Source organism: Bison bison, unplaced genomic scaffold, assembly GCF_000754665.1.
Source record: "Bison bison bison isolate TAMUID 2011002044 unplaced genomic scaffold, Bison_UMD1.0 scf7180017864236, whole genome shotgun sequence".
Taxonomy (NCBI): Eukaryota; Metazoa; Chordata; class Mammalia; order Artiodactyla; family Bovidae; genus Bison; species Bison bison.
Window position 1 is genome coordinate 7,469,366 of NW_011494808.1, and position 22,580 is coordinate 7,491,945.

General features: G+C 44.5%; 1 protein-coding gene across 8 annotated transcripts in view; it reads left to right on the forward strand.

Moving 5' to 3' along the window:
• THRB (thyroid hormone receptor, beta) overlaps positions 1–22,580 on the forward strand; it is a 438,543-nt gene that overhangs the window by 387,306 nt on the left and 28,657 nt on the right. The gene's annotated exons all lie outside the window — the stretch shown is intronic.

Sequence of the window (22,580 nt, forward strand, 5' to 3'; positions counted from 1 at the left end):
TGAAAGTGAAAAGTGAAAGTGAAGTCACTCAGTCATGTCTGACTCTTAGCGACCCCATGGACTGCAGCCTTCCAGGCTCCTCCGTCCATGGGATTTTCCAGGCAAGAGTACTGGAGTGGGGTGCCATTGCCTTCTCCTAGGATGTTGGAATTCATTTTCTGGGTTCAAATGTAACAAGTTGAAGAACATTCCTTTCCTTGTTCAGTTGCAATTTTTTGAGGAGTCTTATCACTAAACATCCACCCAGGAGCCTGTCTGCCTAGGTTTCTTCCCTCATCTTGTCTCATCTGCTGCTTGTTTTCTAATTTTTCATCTTCTTCCCTGAGTCCATGTCACCTTTACTTCATGCATAAAACCATCAGCTCTTACAGACTCTTGACAGTGGTCTGCTTGACTCTGTGTTGAAAACACCTGCTATTAAGCTACTTGGTGACAGGGCCCATCAACACCTCTGCTCCCACCCGCTCCTTGCTTTGTTCGGAACAGATACCCTATAGATGTTTGTTGAATGACTGTAATATCCTCCTTTCTCCAGTCCTATGTCCCTGCCCCAAATTCCACATTGCATTACGTCCAAAGTGGAAGTGTTACAGTGGAACATTGCAACATCACACTGCCTGTGGTCCCTGAGGAGGGAAATACCAAGAGGTCACCCATTCAGGGACTAACAGGATCCCAAGTGTACACATTACCTCCTGGGGCCAGCCCTCCCAACTAAGTCTTCCCAAGAAAAAGAACCTCCAACTACAAAGAAAGCAGCTTGCACCCTTCCTGAATCGTGATCTAGAACACAGGTGCTCACTGCCGTCCACATGGAGAACACACCATTGGTCATCTTTGTAGCAGGCTTTTTATCTCTAACTTGGTATTTGTTTGTGTCTTAAATGGCGGTTCTCCTAGAAAATGCCTCTCCCTTTTGGATCACTATCTTTAAATGTCAAGCACATGACTACTACTTAAATCACAGTTTTAAGCTCAAAGATCATCTCAAAAGCAGAACTGAATGAGAATGAAATGACAGTTGTACATTCTGGAAAAGAATGGATGTGTGTATCTGTGCAACTGAATCACTTTGCCGTACACCTGAAACTAACACTGCAGTATAAATCAACAATGCTCCAATATGAAGTAAAAATTGAATTAAAAAAAATAAAAACTGGTAGCAAGCGTACTATAAAAAGCATCCCCCCAGGATCAGAAGGGGGACACTGCTCTTCCAGAGGGGTGCTCTGCACACCAGGTGTGACACACACTTCCCCTCGTGCGCTTTCCAACACAACCAAGGCAAAATGAGCAGAGCGAAGTTCAGCTCCAGGCCGCATGTCGATTAGGCTAATGATGTAGAAAATCACCAGGGGCAAGGAGCAGGACCGAGCTCACAAACGCCAGCGGTGCTCTCAGATGGGCCTTGTGTGGAATCTTTTAAAGACCTGTGGGCCCCCTGTGTCCTTCTTCCTGCCTTGGAAGCCCGTGGGTGACGTTCAACAACAGATGTAACCTCTAACGTTTGTGTGACTAGATTAATGTTCCGGAGTCATCAGGCTCGTTATGGCTGGATTTTCTCTGGTCCCTGCTAATAAACTAGATTATTGATTTTCGGATTTTCTGTGTATCCAAGGACAGACTCTAAGATGTCTTTATAATGTTTCACGCTTAAGTTGTCAACCAAAATGACGTAACAATGAGTGATCATTTTCTAATCATGTGGAAAGGAGTTAAAAACAGCACATAAAATGGATCTTCCCAGCCTCAGAGCCACAGACACGTCCTGGCTGTCGGTCCTCCAGCTGGGCAGAGGTCAATGCCTACCTGCCTGCCATCTTTTCTGGGAATTAGGTGCGTTCACAGCTTAAGACCTTTGATAGTCAGAAATCTGCTTTCCAACATGTTTGAATGGCAGCAGAGCTCCAAAGACACCTCCACCTAAATAGGATTTTAGCACATCAGGTGCCGTGGCAAAGTACAGCAGGCTGGGTTGCGTGTGGCTGGTGTTTATTCATCTCGGCTTCTGCCTTCGTGTGTATGTATGTACGCTTCTTGCTGTATATGCCCGGCACGCGGGGCGTATGGGCTGGGGACTGCATCCATAGAGTGTGTGTATATGTAAAGTAGAAACAGAGCCCGGGCACCAAAATGAACTTCTGTATGCAAGAACTCTACGAAGTACACCCAGCTGCCGGCAGCAACTGCTACATGCAGGCCACTGATTATTACGCGTATTTCGAAGATAGTCCAGGTTACAGTGGTTGCAACGCTCAGGCTGTGCCCAGTAAGAACATATATATGGAACAGGCCTGGGCAGTGAATCAGCCTTATACCTGTAGTTACCCTGGAAACATGCTGAAAAGCAGGGACTCGGACTTGGACATGGCCCTGAATCAATACAGCCAACCTGAATATTTCACTGAAGAAAAGCCTACTTTTTCTCAAGTGCAGTCGCCATCGTACTCTCAGAAAAAAGGTAGGGACCATTTTCCTTCCGTTTGATCCAAGTTTCCGTGTTTGTCTCTGGGGTGTTTTAAAGGGACCCTTTGCATCCGCTTTGTCAAATCTTTGACTTTGAACGCGGAACGTTTGAAATTAAAAATAGCAGGAAAGAGAGATTGCTAAGTGATCAAAAGGAGTCCTTGAACGACGAAGATTTCCAAGCACTTTTTTCCTCCAGTACACAAGCTGGATGGAGTTGGTTTGTTAGGCTGTGATTTTATTATCTATATAGCGTGTGTGCACGCGTGTGGGTGCACACTGCCCACAGGGAATACTGTCAGCTTCTTTGCTAAAGAAAATGCGTTAAGGCTTCGCCCTTGGGGACTGGCACTGTTGCATTTGAAACGGGATCATTCTCCTCGGCTCTGGTTCAGATTAAAAACTCATTTGACTTTTTCTTGGCACTTTATATTGAAAGTTTATTTTAGGTAAGTAGTAAAATATTTTCACTATTTTTTTTACCATATTATAACGTTGAGATGTTGGGATTTCTAAGTGTTCTTTTTAATATATTTACTTATCCACGTAAACTGTAAAGAATCTACTTGTAATCATAACTAACTGTAAGAATATAAAACTCATTAAGAAACTGATACATTTTACCTTGCCATCATGTGCCTAAAGGTGGACGTGTTTGCCATCATGTCAAATAAACTCTGCATGAAAGAGAATGAAATAGCCTTCAAAATATCCAATATTCAAACAAGTGCAATATCCATTTAACAGACGCTGCAGCTTTCCAATACTGTTTAATTTTCTATCGGTAGAACCTATCTTGTATTACCAAAAGCTAAAATAAAAGAGGCAAACTGGTCGTACTCAAGAAACTTAAAAGCAGTTGCCAGATAGAAATGCTTTTGAAAATAGCTTAAATTCTAGTGCAAATATGCCAGAAACTCTTTTTTTTTTTTCCTGTGTACAATCCACAGGATATTTCAGTGGAAACCAAATTTATAGGTCTTCATAATTTGCAAGAATATAATGCCCTCTGATCTTCAAAGATGAATTTCTCCATGAAATTATCTTAAAACATAAGATAACTTGATTGTGGATCCTATAAAAATTTTATTTGCCTTCCTTAATATGTGTTCACAATTAAAAGTAGCCCGTTTAAACAAAAATTTAAAAAACAAAACCCCATTTAGTTTTTACCATATGCTGTGTTTTTATTCTCTGTGTTATCCTGTAATATCCAGATACGAAGGAAATTGAAGCATAAAACATTTTCAGAGTCATTCATCTGCATTTTCATTTAGTTTCATATTTCTCTTGAAAGGCATCAGAAATTCTCACTTATTACAAGGGACACTGCATGTAAGTCCCTAATGGGAATTTTGAGATAGACTGCGTGCTATTTCACTTAATATTATAAGTAATTTATCTTTGAAAAGCAGTTAACATTGTTTCATTAGGCATGCCTGGAGATATGCTTTTCTCATGCTGTAGGATCTCAAGAAAATATTGGTTTGTCTCTATATTTGGGCATTCCACTATTATTAAAAACTCTTGCAAAACTTTGCAGGCTTTTACTCTTTTTTTGTTTTATCTTTTCACTGTATTTTCTTCCTCCAGTGCTGTAGAATATTTGCTTATAAAATGCTAAACCAATGATTCTTTACTAATTAACTTGACGCATGAACTAGAGGCTAAGACATCATATGCATATATTGATGTAATTTCTCAAAGCCATATGCCATTGAAAGGCCACTGCCACCTGCCAAACTCACTAAATCAAAGCAGGCAAATATTCTTAAATGCACCATTATTTACTGTTACAAGTCTTTAAGTAAATCCCAGTAAAACTAAACCCAGCTGTTAACTGTCTCTTAGGACAAAAGGTCAGACCCAACACGTTTATCCATATTGATCCATTATTGATTTTTGTTGTTGTTGGAGAACATCAGTCGTATCTCCTTAAGGCAAAATTAAGACTATAAACAGGTGTTCAGTGGGGCAGGCCTCATTATTCCAATTGGATTTTTATCTATTTTCATGAAATTCATAATTGCTTCATCTGTGCTTGTTGCTGTCACAACAGCTTTATAAACTCTTCAATAATGCAGTTGTCTTAACTTTTTCACCATTTTTTTAAGGATGACTTATTCTCTAGCCTTTAATTGGAGTTTTCTAGTATGTAGAAAATGATCATAATCTTGTAAAAAAAAAAAGTGTGTTATAAGTACACATAGATGAAATAAAGGAAGGCTGCAGAACCCAGTGACAAGACTGATTATTTCAATAATAGACTTTAGAATGACTTAGTTCCCTTTGCATTGTTTTCTCTGTCTTTACATGTATAAAATAGCTAAGGGGGGAAAATGTTATCAAGCTCCTGAAGCACTGAGAACGTGAATTAACGAAGAGTTAGAATACAGTTCACTGAATGAAATTTAAAATAAAACTTTAAGAAGGGGAGTAAGTAATTTCCACGCTGCGAGGGGCTGAGATCCATAGTATGCATTTACTTTTACCTAGATGAATCTACTTTTCATACAGTATGTGAAAACACGTTTTCAATTTTTGAAAGTTAGGGACAAATCAAAAGAACTCGAGCAATCACTAAGAAGATACAGCTCCCTACTTCTTATCTTTCAAGGAGCCTAGCCATGGTTTGTTATGTCAACATCAGCCAACAGAGCCGGTTCTGCCCCACACTTTCTTCCTAGTCCCAACTCAGAAGAAATAGGAGGAGCACATTTAGAAACCAGACAAAGGGAAGGGAAATTAGCAGGCAGGGTGCTGTGTCTTCTCCTTTGTGGCCGAGCTTTCAGCAGAGCTAAAAGTCAATTTTTTTTTTTGGCACGGGGTGCTGGCTGTTTCCACCAGAAATTCCAGTTACATTCCAGAGTCCCCAAAGAGCTTGAGCCTGGCCGCGCTGCGGGCAGCTTGGCCAGTCCGCCTCTGGGTCTGCTTCTACAGACTCCTTCCTCGCACCGTGTGTGTCCTGAGCAACTCAGCTCCCCTGGGTTCCCTGCTTCACATCCTCCGTGCCATCTTTGCAAGATCTGCACGTCCAAAACGCAGCTAGTGTGTTTGCATCAAGTTGGTTATCATGTCCAAGAGCGTAAGAATTGCCTGGATTTGAACCAGGATCAAGGGGATGCGTGTGTCTGTCCTGTTTCGTTTGGGGGCTGGACTGCACGTGTACTCGTTCAACAGCCGTCTTCTTACTATCACAGAAAGAAGACTTCATACCTGAAAGCAACACCTTCACACAGAGCCATCGTTCCTGAATCTGTTTCCATTGCCAGTCTGCCTCTAGTCAGGAATCTAATTTTTTTTTTTTCCATGTTCTCTAGCTCTGTTGACTGTGTGTGAGTAATTGTGTAGATATTAGAAATGGAAATGAAATGGTAGGTGGAGGATGTTTGAAATGGTCCACATCAAAGAACATTGGATTAAAAAGAAGAGTTAAGCCCTAAAGAAATCCTAATTAGAATTTCCTTGTTGTTTAGTTGCTAAGTCGACTAAACATGAACTGTAGCCTGCCAGGCTCCTCTGTCCATGGGATTTCCCAGGCAAGAATACTGGAATGGGCTGCCATTTCCTCCTCCAGGGGGTCTTTCTGACTCAGGGATGGGACTCACATCTCCTGAGTTGGCAGCAAATTCTTAACCACTGAGCCCCTTGGGAAGCCACAATTAGAATTTCCTTAGCGTCTGTTAAGGTTGAAGAAGGATTGCTATACAGTAGAGCTGAGGATATATAGGCCCCAGAGTCTGCCCTGAAAAAAAAAAAAAAATGTTACATGAGAAACAAGTACCCTTAAACCCCAGAATGGCACCCAGTCCAGGGAGGGGCAGGCACAAAAGGAAACAAAGGAAGGGAAGATTTATGGTCAGTCCACCCAATGAACCAAGCGCTGCAGGGGTCCTGTCTTTACAGTGGAATCCTTAAGAGGTCGGTGCAACTGCAGATCTTTCTGCAGTGCTTATATAATTGTAGGGATGCTGGTACCAGTCAGGATTTCCACTTGGGCACCACCACCCACATGTTGCAAAGAGTCGACACCACTCCAGAAAATAATAGGCATTTTTTCTTTTTTAGTACGAAACACCTTTGCTGTTCAACAGGTTAAATGAAAGTGCCTCTCAGCACCTAGAAATGCAAGCAAAGGAAGGAACAACAGTCGTTTCCAAAGCAAGCCCAAGTGCCGAGGAAAGGTCGAGCCTGCCCTTCTGTCTTCTCTTTGCTGAGATTCAGGGGTCTGTCTCGTCAGAGGCGTGTCCTTCAGGGGTTTCACTGGGTGCCCTCAGGCACCCACTGCCTCTGCTCGAGGCGACAGTCATACCAGGAGCCCAGGGTCTTATGAGACACTGAAGTCGGGGGCTGGCAGGCTGGGGAAGGAGCGTTGGAGCTGTGTACTTGCTGCGTGCGGGCTTCGTGTCCACCGGGTCCATTACTTGCTGCGTGCAGGCTTCGTGTCCACCGGGTCTCATCCCTTCATGAAATCGTTCCGGTAGACTGTTTTCTCTCAGCTCCCGGCATTGAGGGCCATTCAGCCTGAGGCCCAGTGGCCTCCCGCTCTGCCGTCGGCTCTGGGCCAGCTTTTAGGACCCGCCTCCTCCTACTAAAGCACCGGGGACCTGCCTTCTCCCGTGTCCACGCCCTGGTGGCCGCGGCCGTCCTTGGTCCCAGGCTCCTCTCAGGCCCGAGAGGATTCCCTCAGCCCCACACTCCCGGGGCGCTCCTTCCGCCCAGCCGCGCGCAGACACTTCCTGCCGCGCTGCCCCGTCTCCGCGTGTCCCCCCTTCTCCCCCAAAGCCTCTCTTCCGGCCCCCCTGCCCTCTCCACCCTCCACAGGCCCCTCCTCAAGCTGTCAGACCCTGTCTGTGACCTGGCGGACCAGACACCCGCTCCGCCAACTCTCCCCGGCCCTGAGGAGCTCCCTCGGGATTCCGGCCTCTGTGCCTCCTCCCACACCCACTGTTCCAGAAAGCTCGCTCGTTTCCTCACGCCCCTCACCCCTGAACCGATCCCGCTGCCAGCCACACCCTCGGCTTCACCCTGCGCTCCTCCGCCGCCTCCCTTCAGGTCAGGACCCACCTCACAGTGCAGCAGCCTTTGCGGTTTAACCAGCCCCGCGTTCTCTCCCAAAGGCCTGCTCCCCACGGGCCTTGACTTCGCAGACGGGCATCCCTTGCTTAGTACAGTAGTGCTGAATCATTTGCGTAAGTCACCTTTTTGGGGAAGGAAATAAGTGATACATAATAAGTATCATCTTTCTAAATTCCATATATATGCATTAGTATACTGTATTGATGTTTTTCTTTCTGGCTTACTTCACTCTGTATAATAGGCTCCAGTTTCATCCACCTTATTAGAACTGATTCAAATGTATTCTTTTTAATGGCTGAGTAATACTCCATTGTGTATATGTACCACAGCTTTCTTATCCGTTCGTCTGCTGATGGACTTCAAGGTTGCTTCCATGTCCTGGCTTTTATAAACAGTGCTGCGATGAACCTTGGAGTACATGTGTCTCTTTCAATTCTGGTTTCCTCGATAACCCTGTATGCAAGAGAGCAAAAGAGGCACAGATGTATAGAACAGACTCTGTGGGAGAGGGAGAGGGTGGGATGATTTGGGAGAATGGCATTGAAACAGGTATATCATATATGAAGCGAATCGCCAGTCCATGTTCAATGCAGGATACAAGATGCTCGGGGCTGATGCACTGGGATGACCCAGAGGGATGGTACGGGGAGGGAGGTGGTAGTGGGGTTCAGGATGGGGAACACGTGTACACCCGTGGTGGATTCATGTTGATGTATGGCAAAACCAATACAATATTGTAAAGTAAGTAGCCTCCAATTAAATAAATTCATATATATAAAAAAACATAATGAGTATCAGACTAGAGTTTCCCATCTTGGCATGCACGGATGACTTTTGAGGCTGGCTCCTCCCTGTCGTGTGGCTGTCCTGCGCCTCGTGGAACGTTTAGCAGCGTCCCTGGCCTCCAGGCACCAGATGCCAATAGCCCAGTCGCGACAACAGCAGTGTCTCCAGATACTGCCAGGTGTCCCCTTGGGGGTAGAACCGCCCCAGTTGAGAACCACTGCCTTGAAAGAATTGAATATTTAGAAAACATCTGAAAGAAAGGGTATATTGTAAAGGTTCTTTTTTGTCATGTGAAATAGGAAAAGCCTCCTCAGCTTTCAAATGGAAAAGTTTAGATTTTTGAGTATTGAGTGGATTCAAAACGGAGTACACTTGAGCATCCATTTCCATGTATACCTGCAACATGCTGCTTATGCATGTGTGTTAGAGACAGTCCGCATGGTTTGGACTGCGTTCCTTCCGTCAGGTAAGCTCGTTTAGGTCAGCTCTGTGTAGCCATAAGCACCCCCTCTCCTTTCCACTCCATGACTACAGGGGTGACCTCAGGGAGACCAGTGCAGCTTAGAACAAGGATGCCATCCTGATGCCAAACCCAGCTGCCCCTTCCTTCATGAGACATCAGACTAAAGAGCTGCTAGCCCGCATTCTTAGATCTAGACCTTGACTCTCATTCTGAAGGGTATTCAGATAAAGAAAAGACACCCATTTTCCTCAGACTTGCAGGGCATGAAATAACTATGGTTACTCCTGGGGAAGACCAATACCATAAACTGACTCTCAGAGCAAAACCAGAGATCAGAGGCAGCCACTATGCCCGTTTCTGATGACCTTTTCTGCTGCCTCCTTTCCCTGTTGTCCTAAAACACTTTACCTTCCTGCTTTCTAACCAATCGCCTCTTTAAAAAGAGGAAAAGATTGGGGATTCCCTGGCGGTCCAGTGGTGAGGACGCAGCACTTTCGCTGCTGTGACCCGGGTTCAATCCCTGCTCGGGGCTAGGGTCAGGATTAGGGTTAAGCTCTCACAAGCCGTGAGGCACAGCCAAAAATAAAATATTTAAAAATCTAAAATTAGATAAAATGGGAAGTGATCTCATTAGTACCAGAGTTCTGAAACACCAATGTCCGTAAGAACCAAAGAGCCGACGTCAGTAACTGAGAGACGCAGTTGTTCCGTAAAGACAACCCAGTTTAAATTTTTTAACCATCGCACACATTGTTTACATGTCGCAGGATCAGAATTTTCACTTCCATAAAGAAATGCATCATTTAACTTTTCTTGAATTACTTGTGTCTTCCCACTTTGGCCAAAGATACAAGTTCTGTGAAATATTTCTTTACTCATCAAAAGATGATGCGAGACTAGACCTAAGTGGTCTAGTGGTCTAGGTCTAAGGGGTCGCTGACACTGGCCACTTCAGGGTGCTGACTGCAGAGAGCCAGGGGCCTCTCTGTTAGGAGGGGGGCTGCCTTATTGGTGCTTTGGGAGGATTTGGGCTCAGTACGCCAGATCTTCCCATTTTTCACACGAAGCTACATTTTATGTGAAATCCTGGCTTTAAAAATTGGCTGAGATTTTTAAACACTCTGAAAGCCAAACAGTGCAGACTTCTAGTGTATGTATCCTTTTGGTTAACATTTTGACGGACTCATTATACCGGTCTTTTCCCTTTCTTCGTGATTTGCATCTTCAAGTGGTTTAGCTCTAATTGTAGATGGAAAGGTTGTGTCAGCTCCTGAGGGTTGGAGTCCATGGGGACTGGGAGAATAAAGGTTAGTTAGGGACTTCTTGTGTGTAAAACTGTATTCTGCCCCTTGCATGAGTCATGTCTGACTCTTCTGCGACCCTGTGGACAATAGCCCTCCAGGCTTCTCTGTCCGTGGGATTTCTCAGGCAAGGATACTAGAGTGGGTTGCTATGCCCTTCTCCAGGGGATCTTCCCAACTCAGGAATTGAACCTGCATCTCCTGGATTGCAGGTAGATTCTTTAACCACAGAGCCATCTGGGAAATCTGTATCATGCCCTAGCCTCATCCTAAAAATGATTTATTTTAGTTTCAAGAACTCTTGAGTTAGAAGAAACCATCTAAACCTTGTTTTGCCCCTTTTTCTGCCTTAAGATTCCAGAAAAAGGAAATCCAGAGACCCTTATGTTCATGTCCTCTCCCCTTTATGGACTGACACCTCTGACCCGGCCTCCTTTCTGCTTCCCTCCCCTTTTCTTCCCCTCCCCGCCTTCCTGAGTAGAGTTTGAAGACTTGCACCTCTTGTATCTTCACTCCAGCCAGTCAGAGGGCAGGATGTAAAGAAAAGTCACGCTGTTCTAAGGAAAGATTCCCTGAGTGGGAGTATCTGGGCAGCTCTGTTGGGAAACTGCAGACCTTGAAAGTTAACACTGCTTCAAGTTTGAACCCCATTCCTTACACACTGGAGCATACATGTTTGTTAAGTAAATGGATGGATGGATGAATGAATATGGTGTTTATCAAAGGGTTACATACTAACATGATGCAAAACTTGGTATCTAATACCAAGAATTAAATATAACATAAATCAGGATTATTATGTTGGGAAAAAGCTAAGCGATGGACTGTTCAAGATTTTTTTTAATATATAAAGAAATAACATGATGTTGAAGGTCCTGTGGGGGGAAAGCTTCAATCAGAAAGACCTAGCTGTGGGATAATTTGAGAAAGTTCCAGGTAAAATTGGAAGAGTGACCGAACATGCTAACAGTTTAGCTTCCTTGGGGGTATAAAAATATATTCTTATCCGATAGCCCCACCCTAACTGCTCAGGGTCCACAGCCTTAACCTCACCATGAACCAGCACCTTTCTGAATGACCCAAGGGGTTTCCCACCACCTGTGATAACCGCTGCTCCTTTCAGACGCCAGGACGGCTGTGCCAGGCAAGGGGTCTTATCTGAAAGGGAAGATGAGCAGATGGTCTGGTCTCAGCTCCCCTCTCCTTCTGCTGGGTCGACCCTCCGAGGCAGCTTCTTCTCCTTTCCACCTACCAGCAAGGTCTGCCTTACGTTCTGTTCCTAAGGACTGTGTGTCCACCAAGGCGATGAGGGGTTTCCTTCTACTAGGGCCTGAGATGCTGTTATAATCCACTCAAAAAAGTTAGACTAGCCAGCCCTCTGCTCTTACCCATTCATTAACTAGAAACCAAGTGAATCCCACCCAATGCAAAACAAGAAGCCAGGCTTGCTTCCAGTTGCATGATTTCTGACACGAATGCACACAGCTTTCCCTTTCACGTTCTAAGTCCCTCTGAGAACCAAATTTTTTAAAATTAAAATCAAACTTTTAAAAACAACAGGGATAAACTTTTAAAATATTGTGCTCAGTGAAAACCAGTCATCAAAGAATACATGTGGTACAATTCCAGTTATACAGAATGTCGAGAATAGGCAAATAGGTAGAAACAGAAAATAGATTAGTGGTTGCTTGGAGCAGAGCAGATGGGGAGTTGAGAGGGATAGGAAGTGATTTCTAAAGGTACAGACTTTCTTAGGATGAGGATGAAAATGCTCTAAAGCTGATGACAGTGTGATTTTACAACGCTGTGAATATATTAAAAGCCGTTGAATTGTATGTTATGTGAATTAGATCTTAAAGTTCTTAGCCAAAAAAGTAAAAAAAAAAAAAATGTTAGTAATATTTTAGCATGTCGATCTGTTTTAGTGCAGAGTAATGCTTGGCAATTAGTCAGACTAATGCTTGGCAAGTGTTCACTAAAAAAAACTCTCCTGGTCCTTTGTTGAACAAACAGATGGAGTTTGCTTTCATACTAATATCCTTGATAAAGTGACAGCACAGTTGATTAGTCTAAGATACAGTGCATCTGAGAACATAAAAGCTAGGCAAAATGCATCGTCCTCGACTGTCACATGTGGTCATGGGCCTTGTTTAACCATGCTTCTTTAGCAGTCAGTCCCTTGGGACAGTTCACAGATGCAGTGCTCAGGTGAACAGCGAGGCCTCTGGGCTGTGTTTCTCACATTTGTTTCCAGGCAGAACTCCGTACCGACACCAGTGAGCGCGCACTCCCGGCAGCATGCATTTCCTCAGCTGGGCATATGTATCAGCCAGCATGTGGCTGCTTGGCGTGCACAAGGAAGAAAAAGGATGGAGACCCCGAGAGGGGAGAGAAGGCAGTGGTTACGCCGCTAGGAGAACTGGTTACCGTGTGATGTGTCAAGTGTATTCAGTAGCCTAAAGAGACTCCCCACCCACCTCTCCACTTGCTGGGATCTCACTCCTGGTGACAGTTATTTGATGATGAATGATGGACCCAGGCATAGTGACTGATGTCCTGTTGCCTGTGGTGACTATTTTGGGTAAATAAGATGGTTCTGAGTTAATATTTTGGAGAAAAGAAGGACATGGGTGGGGTGCACTAGTGTGCAACTGCTACCACTTAAGTAGATGTTTCTGTAGAGGTTTTGATGTTTTAACTACAGACATAATCACCTATTCACCCACTCTCCACGAAGATAATCTAGGAGAAATACAAGAGCAAAGCAAACCACTCTTCAGACTCACAGTCAGAACACAGAAGGCATCCATTCCACCCACACATTGAATTATCACGAGACTCCAGGGTTCCCAAGAACTTTAAAGGCCAGACAGTTCAACCTTCCACATAAATTGTTGAGCTACAGACAGGAAGAAATCTTCAGTGCCCTACTGCCAACGGCAAAGAGTAAAGCAGAAAGGTAGTGATGAGGTTGTGGGGGAGGGTCCTACATCTTTCTAGTTCTGCCGGGTGGTCTCCAGCCCTCCCAAGGCGTGTCCCTCAAGCCACAGAGTGTCCAGTTGCACTATGATTGGTTCTCAAAGATGAGAAGGAAAAGACCTGTAGCTCTCTCTCCTTTATCTCTGCCATCTTCACTTGATCTGACAAAATGCACATCACCTCTGGGTGTAAGAAGTCAAGATGTAGCTTCCCTATGCAGATGGAGAACAAGTATGTGAAAAGATGCTCCACGTGACTAATCACCAGGGAAATGCAAATCAGAATCCCAATATCACCTCACACCTGTCAGAATGACTGTCATCAAAAAGAACACAAACAACAAATGTTGGCAAGGATGTAGAGAAAAGGGAATCAATGCCTTACACTGTTGAAGGGAATGTAAATGAGTGCGGCCGCTATGGAGAATAGTATGGAGCTTTCACCAAAAAAACTAAAAATAGAGCTACTATGTGTATCGGTTGCTCAGTCATGTCCAGCTCTTTGCGACCCCATAGACTGTAGCCCAGCAGGCTCCTCTGTCCATGGGATTCACCAGTCAAGAATACTGAAGTGAGTTGCCATTCCCTTCTCCAGGAAATCTTCCTGACCCAGGGATTGAACCTGGGTCTCCTGCGTTGCAGGCAGATTCTTTACCACCTGAGCCACCAGGGAAGCCCTAGTATTTAGTAGCAGTACTACTATATTACCTGGAAATTTCGCTCCCAGATAAATACCAGAAAAAAAGCAAAACCCTGGGGCTTTCCTGGTGGTCCAGTGGTTAAGAATCCACCTTCCAATGCAGGGGACACAGGTTTAATCTCTGGTCTGGGAACTAAGATCCCACATGCCAGGGCAAATAAGCCCATGTGCTAAACTTCTGAGCCAAAAAGAGAAAAGCCTGAGCACTGCAACCAAGTTCCCAAGTGCTGCTGCTAAGACCCAGTGCAGCCAAATAAGTAAATAAATAATGACATTTTTAAAAAAACAGAAACTCTAATTTTAAAGTATATACGCACCTCAATGTTCTTAGCAGCATAATTTGCAATAGCCAAGATACGGAAGCATCCTCACTGTCTATAAACAGATGAATGAATACAGAAAACGTGGTATATGTACACAAGGAAGTATTACTCAGCCATAAAAAAAGATGAACTTTTGCCATTTGCAACAACATGGTTGGACAGCATTATGCTGAGTGAAATAAGTCCGACAGGGAAAGACAAAAATTGTATGAGATCACTTATATGCAGAATCTAAACAATACAACACACTAGTGAGTATAATAAAAAGAAACAGAGTGAACAAACTAGTGGGGAAGGGGGAGGGGCAAAATAGGGTGGGGGAGGGGTACAAATTATTAGGTATAAGACCAACCTAGACAGCATATTGAAAAGCAGAGACATTACTTTGCCAACAAAGGTCAGTCTAGTCAAGGCTATGGTTTTTCCAGTGGTCATGTATGGATGTGAGAGTTGGACTGTGAAGAAGGCTGAGCACTGAAGAATTAATGCTTTTGAACTGTGGTGTTGGAGAAGACTCTTGAGAGTCCCTTGGACTGCAAGGAGATCCAACCAGTCCTTCCTAAAGGATATCAGTCCTGGGTGTTCTTTGGAAGGAATGATGCTAAAGCTGAAACTCCAGTATTTTGGCCACCTCATGCGAAGAGTTGACTCATTGGAAAAGACTCTGATGCTGGGAGGGATTGGGTGCAGGAAGAAAAGGGGACGACAGAGGATGAGATGGCTGGATGGCATCACCAACTCAATGGAGGTGAGTTTGAGTGAAGTCCGGGAGTTGTTGATGGACAGGGAGGCCTGGTGTGCTGCGATTCATGGGGTCGCAAAGAGTTGGACATGACTGAGCGACTGAACTGAACTGAACTGAACTGAAGCTACAAGGACATAGTAACAACACATTAAATATAGCCAATATTTTATAATAACTATAAATGAAGTATAACCCTTAAAAGTTGTGACTCACTATATTAGACACCTGTAATTTATATAATATTGTACAGCAACTGTACTTCAATAAGAAAATTTAATTTTACAATAAGATGTAGCTTTCCTGACAACATGGATATGTATATTCCATCTGACTTTACCAGGAAGATGCATTTTTTTAGTAATTGGGTGACTCTGTGTTTTGTGAGTATGCATTTCAGTGCACACAGGCGCATATGTCCACATACAGTCAAAGATCCTAATTTAAGATGTAGAAACATCAAAATGCTACAGTACTTATCTCTGTGGGAGAAAGTTGCTAGGTAAGTTTGTTTTTTGCTAATTTACGTCTTTAGATTTTTCTACAATAAATTGTATTATTTGTATAATTTTTACTTAAAAAAATCCGGACTTTATAAGAAACTAATGTACACAGTTTTTAAGTCTTTTATATCGCAGTCATTTTGTTTACTTGTTTAATTATGTGTTTGTCTATCTTTGGCTGCGAGGGGTCTCTGTTGCTTGATGAAGGCTTTCTCGGGTTGCGGCGGGGCTGCTCTCCAGCTGCGGTTCGAGGACCCCTCCCGGCAGTGGCTTCTCTTGGTGCGGAGCTCAGGCTCCAGGCGTGAGGGCTTCAGTAGTTGCGGCACGTGGGCTCGGTGGTTGTGGTTCCGGCCTCTCGTGTCCAGCCTCGGTGGTTGTGGCACTCAGGCTTAGTTGCTCTGCGTCATGCGGGATCTTCCCGGATCAGGGACCGAACCTGTGTCCCCTGCGTTGGCAGGTGGATTCTCTCCCACTGTGCCACCAGGGACGTCCCTGTACATGTTGGTTTTGATCCCTAGAGACTGATCACTGTAATGTAACATATTTCCAGAGTATGTCTGACTCCTACACACCTGATCACTAGTTGGTTCTCTGGACACAGATCCCTGTTGGAGCTATTGTTTCTTTTTCCTAAGAATGAACTCCACCCCTCAAAAACTGTATGTAGAGTAAATCAACACCTTGTGAATTTTCCTGTAGATTTTGTTAGTATTTCTCCTTAGATTTGAGTTGCCTAGCAGACAGTGGCATCGGAGAAGGTGATGGCACCCCACTCCACTACTCTTGCCTGGAAAATCCCATGGATGGAGGAGCCTGGTGGGCTGCAGTCCATGGGGTCGCAAAGAGTTGGACACGACCGAAGTGACTTAGCAGCAGCAGACAGTGGCATACTACTTTGGGGTTTGGGGTTTACGATCATGAAAAGGAGAGACCTAACCAGCAAGCAATGACTCTTTTTGAGTGTGATGAATAGTGGATTTTTAATGCAAGGGAAGTTGCAATATTTATCTTATTTATCTACTTTTAGTTTCAGTTTCTCTGGGTCTTTGTTGCTGCGTGTGGGCCTCCTCTAGTTTCTGCGAGCAGGGGCTGCTCTCCAGTTGCAGGGCACCGGCTCCTCTTGCTGTGGAGCACGGGCTCTGGAGCACGTGGGCTTCAGTAGCTGCAGCACTCGAGCTCAGTAGCTACAGCTCCCAGGCTCTAGAGCACTAGCTCAACGGGCTCAGTTGCTCCGAGGCATGTGGGATCTTCCCAGACCTGCGATCGAACCCGTGTCCCCTGCATGGGCAAGCAGACTCTTACCCACTGTACCACCTGGGAAGTCCCAACAGTGGTTTTCATGGCCCAAAGTAGACAGTTGAGCAAGATGTATAAGACTCAGACTTCAGATCTCCATTTTCGGTGATGGTGTCTCAACCGAACTGGCCTAGACATAGTGATTTTCATTTCTCCATTGTGGGAACACATATGGCCCTTCAGCTCTCCTTAGCCCTGTGTCCTAGCCCTAGTAAACCCTGTGATGAGAGCTATCAAAGCAAGCAGGAATCTAGCTGATGAGTAAGCATGCTTGCCCCCAGATCACCACGTCTTAGATGAGCTTGAATCTGGACATCTTCATTTGAGTGGAGTTTGGGGGTTTTTTAACCAAAGTTCAAACATCCTAATGCAGTTTTCATGAAGCTGGAAGCCGGGCCCTGCGTCTGCATTATTAGCTCTTCTGGAAGCCCTCGAGGAGACCCTCAGCCTCTCGGGCACCGCTCCAGACTGCCACCCTGCCTGTCTGCACGTGCCAGATACAGGCCTCCTCCCCGTGTTCTCCCCTCTAGAGGGCTGGCAGCAGTGATCTGGAGAAACTGTGATGCTGTCCATCAGAGGAACCAGGGGCGGACACCAGGGTTTCAGCGTGGACGTATGATCCCTGCCCCCTCGCTGGAACCGTAGCACTTGCAGTGAACCAGAGACCACGTCTAAGGAAGGGGAAAGCTCACGCCTGTTATGCCCCCGGTGCTGAGGGCTGCCACTGACAAGCATGGGGAGGGCTGAGAGTGCCCATCCTGGACTTGGGCCGCGGCTGGGCAGGAGGGCGACTCGGAGACTTACCCCAGCCCTGACCATGTCATAGGCAGGTGACCCATGATTGTCTGTTTCCCCCAAAACACTGAAAGCTGCCCCAAGAATTAAGACTTGGTTGTCTTCAGCTCCTTGGCATGTTGCCTGGCATGGGATCCCCTCATATATATGTTTGTTGAATGGAACCTCTTTTCTCTCCTGGTTTCTTTGCTTTCTACTAGGAGCTTTATGGAGACATGTTTCACATACTATAAAAGTCATAGATTTATGCAAAATATGTCCATACAAAACAATGGTTTTCTTTTTTAATTCCATTTATTTCTTTTTTTTTTGATGTTGTTGCACCATGCAGCATGTGAGATCTTAGTTTGTGACCAGGGACTGAGCTGCAGTCCCCTGCAGGGGAAGCGCAGAGCCCTAACCAGGGAAGTCCCCAAAACAAGGGTTTTTTTCACTCAGTGGTTTCTAGTATATTCACAGAGTTGTGCAGCCATCAACACTGCACAATTCCAGAACATTTTCATTACCTTGAAAAGAAACTTTGTATCCTTCAGTAGTCATCGTCCATTCTCCCCTCCCACCAGACCTTGGCAAGCACTAATCTAATTTCTGTCTTTATGAATTTGCGTAATCTCGATATTTCACAGAAGTAGAGGTAGATGATACATGGCATTTCGTATCTGGCTTCTTTCATGGCGTGCTTTCCAGGTTCTTCCATGCTGTAGCGTGTAACAGTACTTACTTCCTTTTCGTGACTGAACAGGATTCCATTGTACAAATATACTATATTTTGTCTGCCCACTCATCATCTGATGGACATTTGGGTGGTCTCTACGTTCTGAATATTGTGCATGGTGCTGCTTTGTCCAAGTTTCTGTACAGACACATGTTTTCAGCTCTCTTGAGTGTGTATCTCAGAGTGGGATTGCTGGTCCATAAGGCACAGACACATGTTTTCAGCTCTCTTGAGCGTGTATTTCAGAGTGGGATTGCTGGGTCGTAGGTCACTTTGTGTTAACCTTTTGAGGAACTGCCAAAGTGCTTTTCCAAAGCACTTTTCACATTCCTACCAGCAATATACGAGTGCTCTGATTTCTCCATATCCTCACCAACATGTGTTATTATCTGCCATTTTATCATAACCAACCTAGAGGGTGTTAAGTAGTACCTCAGTATAACCCTGATTTGCATTTCCTTGCAATGACATTGAGCATCTTTTCATGTTTTTTCCTTCATTTTCAGCTGTTTCTCTCTCCTTGAGAAATAACCAAGACTGGAAATACAGAACTCAGTTGCTTACACATATGCTTCCGCAAGGATGAAACCGTGTCTTAGTTGTTTTTATATTACAAGCACTAAGTACAGTGTTAATTGTTCAGTCGTGTCCAACTCTTCGCGACCCTGTGGATTGTATATAGCCCGCCAAGCTCCTCTGTCCATGGAACACTTGAGCAAAGGATACTGGAGTGGGTGGCCATTCCCTTCTCAGGGGATCTTCCCAACCCAGGGGTCAAACCCAGGTCTCCTGCCTTGCAGGTGGGATTCTTTACCGTCTGAGCCACCAGGGAAGCCCAAGCGCAGTGGCAGCTGCTAAAATAAATGTTTTCTAAATTCACAAATAGACGACTGATTGGATGAACACACAGATCTCTCAGTTCTCCTTTTTCTCTGCCCAGATCCCTCCCAGAATTCTCTTTTTTTTTAATGTCTGATGAGAATTTTGAAACATTTGAAGTGAACTCAACAGATGATTCATGTTTGCATGATGCTAAAGTAAACTAAGAAAAGCTGTGATGTTTAAAAAGATAATCCTTGTGCCTTACCAAATCTTGCTTTGAACTCATTTCTCTCCCTCCCAAAAGGGAGAATCTTCTAAAATAAAGTCTGAGCACAGTCATTATGAAAAGGGTTCATTTTCTTCTGTTTTCTCAAAGGCTTTTTTCCTGAAAAGTAAGCCCTCCGTGACCCAGTTTAATGAAAGATTGATGAAAATGTCATGATAAAACATATAGTAAGTCATCTGTCATTTCAACCTGGCTGATCTTTTTTGGACACAGTAAGGGTTTCCTGAGTCAAAGACGTTCGTAAAGACCATGATCAAGAGAAAGAATGATTTTGTTTTCTCAGCCTCTCCACATCCCAACAAATCAGGCCTTTTTGGTTTTCTCTGAAGCTCTGTGCTTCTGTGATAAACCTCTGGTACCTATGAAACTGGATTTGCTCTCTGAAGCGTTTCTTATGTTTGGACATTGTGTACAAGGAAAGGAAAGAGGCAGACACGGGTGGGAAGTACATAGCTTCTGTTCGTGTCTTTAATTTCCTGTGTCATGGAATTTAATAAGCTCAGAGTGCAGTAATAAAAAGTGTTATCACAGTTGGATTTGTTTCGTAATAAGCAAAACCACTATTTACTGCAGACATGAAATTAAAAGATGCTTGTTCCTTGGAAGAAAAGCTGTGACCAACCTAGACAGTGTATTAAGAAGCAGAGACATCACTTTGCCAACAAAGTTCCATCTAGTCAAAGCTATGGTTTTTCTAGTGGTCAATTACGGATGTGAGAGTTGGACCATAAAGAAGGCTGAGCACCGAAGAACTGATGCTTTTGAACTGTGGTGTTGGAGAGGACTCTTGAGAGTCCCTTGGACTGCAAGGAGATCCAACCAGTCCATCCTGAAGGAAATCAGTCCTGAAATTCATTGGAGGGACTGATACTGAAGCTGAAACTCCAATACTTTGGCCACCTGATGCAAAGAACTGACTTACTGGAAGAGACCCTGATGCTGGGAAAGATTAAAGGCAGAGGAGATGGGGATGACAGAGGAAGAGATGGCTGGATGACATCACCAGCTCAATGGACATGAGTTTGAGTGAGCTCCGGGAGCTGGTGATGGACAGGGAGGCCTGGGGTGCTGCAGTCCACGGGGTCACAGAGAGTCTGCCACTACTGAGCGACTGAACAACAACAACAACCCAGTTGCTGAGCTGTGTAATCACATCACGAGTTTGCAGAACCTTTTCTTAAAATGTATTTGTTTATTCCCTCTTATTTTTGGCTGTGCTGGGTGTTCTGTGGCAGTGCAGGCTTTCTGCAGTTGCAGTGAGCGGGGCTGCTCTCTAGGTACGACGTGCAGGCTTGTCTTCATGGTGGCTTCTCTTGTTGCAGAGCACAGGCTCCAGGGTACACAAGCTCAGTAGTTGTAGTACATGAACTTAGCTACTCCTCAGCATGTGGGGTCATCCCGAACCAGGGACCCAGCAGGTGTCTCCTGCATTGGTAATTGTGTCCAATTCTTTACCACTGAGTCACCAGGGAAGCCCTGCAGAACCTTTTTTTTTTTAGATGGCCTTATTCATTCTACTTTTGAAGTTATTTTTAGAAAAAGACCAAAAAAAAAGAAAAAGACCAACACCAACACTTTCGGAGAGCCAGAAGTCAAGATCTGGGCTTTCTTCTCTGCTGTTAATTTCTGGTGTGAGCCTGAGGAAGGCCAAACTGATGAAGACCGGTTCATCTCAAAATTACTTGCTCTCTCAGAGCCTTTCCAGCTATAAAGTTTTCTTAATTTATTGCATGGTATCTAGATTGCCAAGGGATCAAGTCCCCTAAGCACAGGTTCAGAAATAAGCCTTTCGAAAGAGACTGTGATGCACGGCACCCCATGTGTCTCATATCCTGGCCTCTCTGGATCCCTCCGTATAAACCCAGCCCAGGGAGTCTCAATTCTAGATGTACATAAGAATCACCCAGAGAACGTTTAGGAAATTCAGTGCCTGTGTTTCTACACCCTAAGACCACTGAAATAAGATTCTCAGGGGGCTGGTCTCAGATTCAGTATTTTTAAATGGTTGATTCCAAGATTCAATTTTCTTTTTTGACTGTACCATGTGGTATGTGGGGTCTTAGTTCCCTGACCAGGAACTGAACCTGGGCCCTCACCAGTGAAAGTGCAGAGTCCTAACCACTGGACCACGTGGAATTCCCCATAAGATTCCATGCTTTTAAGCAGGATGATTCTAAGGTCTAATCAGTGTGGAAAACCCATGGTTTACCCAAGGGACCTATTGTATCACAGCATTAGGACGAGTAAAGAAACTGTTTCCCCAGCTCAGTAATCTAAGTTGTGATTGGGGTGTGATCATGGAACAAATCCTTTTAGGAACAAAGAACAGGTAGCTCTTAAAAGACCTTATGTTTTCTTTTTAATAATTACTCATAATGTTACATATAACAAAAATGATGAATTCACTTATATTAAGTATTTTAAAATAAAATACTGGCCTCTTTGCTGCACCCGTTGGCTCCAAGGGCCATTCCTGCCTGCACAGCGAGTGTGCACAGCTGTTTCCAAGGCACTCAGAAATCCTGGGCCTGATACTAACTCTGCAAGTGTGACCTAAGATCCTGGAGAAATCTACTGAGGAAGTGTATTGTCAGATAAAAACTTTTTAAAATTTATTTATATTTAATTGGAAGATAATTGCTTTACAATATTGTGTTGGTTTCTGCCATACATCAACGTGAATCAGCCACAGGTATACATATGTCTTGAGAGTCCATTGCACTGCAAGGAGACCAACCAACCAGTCCATCCTAAAGGAAATCAGTCCTGAATAATCACTGAAGGACTGAAGCTGAAGCTGAAGCTCCAGTACTTTGGAGTTGGACACGACTGAGCCACTGAACTGAGTACATGTGTCCCCTGCCTCTTGAGCCTCCGTCCCACCTCCCACCCCATCCCACCCCTCTAGGTTGTCCCAGAGCCCCGGTTTGAGTTCCCTAGGTCATACAGCAAATCCCCACTGGCTGTCGGTTTTACCGATGGTAATGTACATGTTTCCACGGTGCTCTCTCCATTGGTCCCACCCTCTCCTTCCCACAGACATGGAGAGCAGACTTATGGACATGACGGGGCGGGGCGGGGCAGTGTGGGAAGGAGAGGGTGGGAAAGACTTTTAAAATGTTTTCTTGTTCAGTGTTTTATTTACTTTCTATATTTAAAACTAAATGATCACAATGTGCAAACCATAAAGCAAAAGTTGTGTTAAAACGCATAAAACAACTCGGTCGTGCCGTCCTCCGCCCTCCGTTGGTCCTCCCCAGTCCTCCTCCTGGCTGTGGCATCTCTGACTTGAACATGATGTCTTTCTCACCTCCTCTTCTGTCCT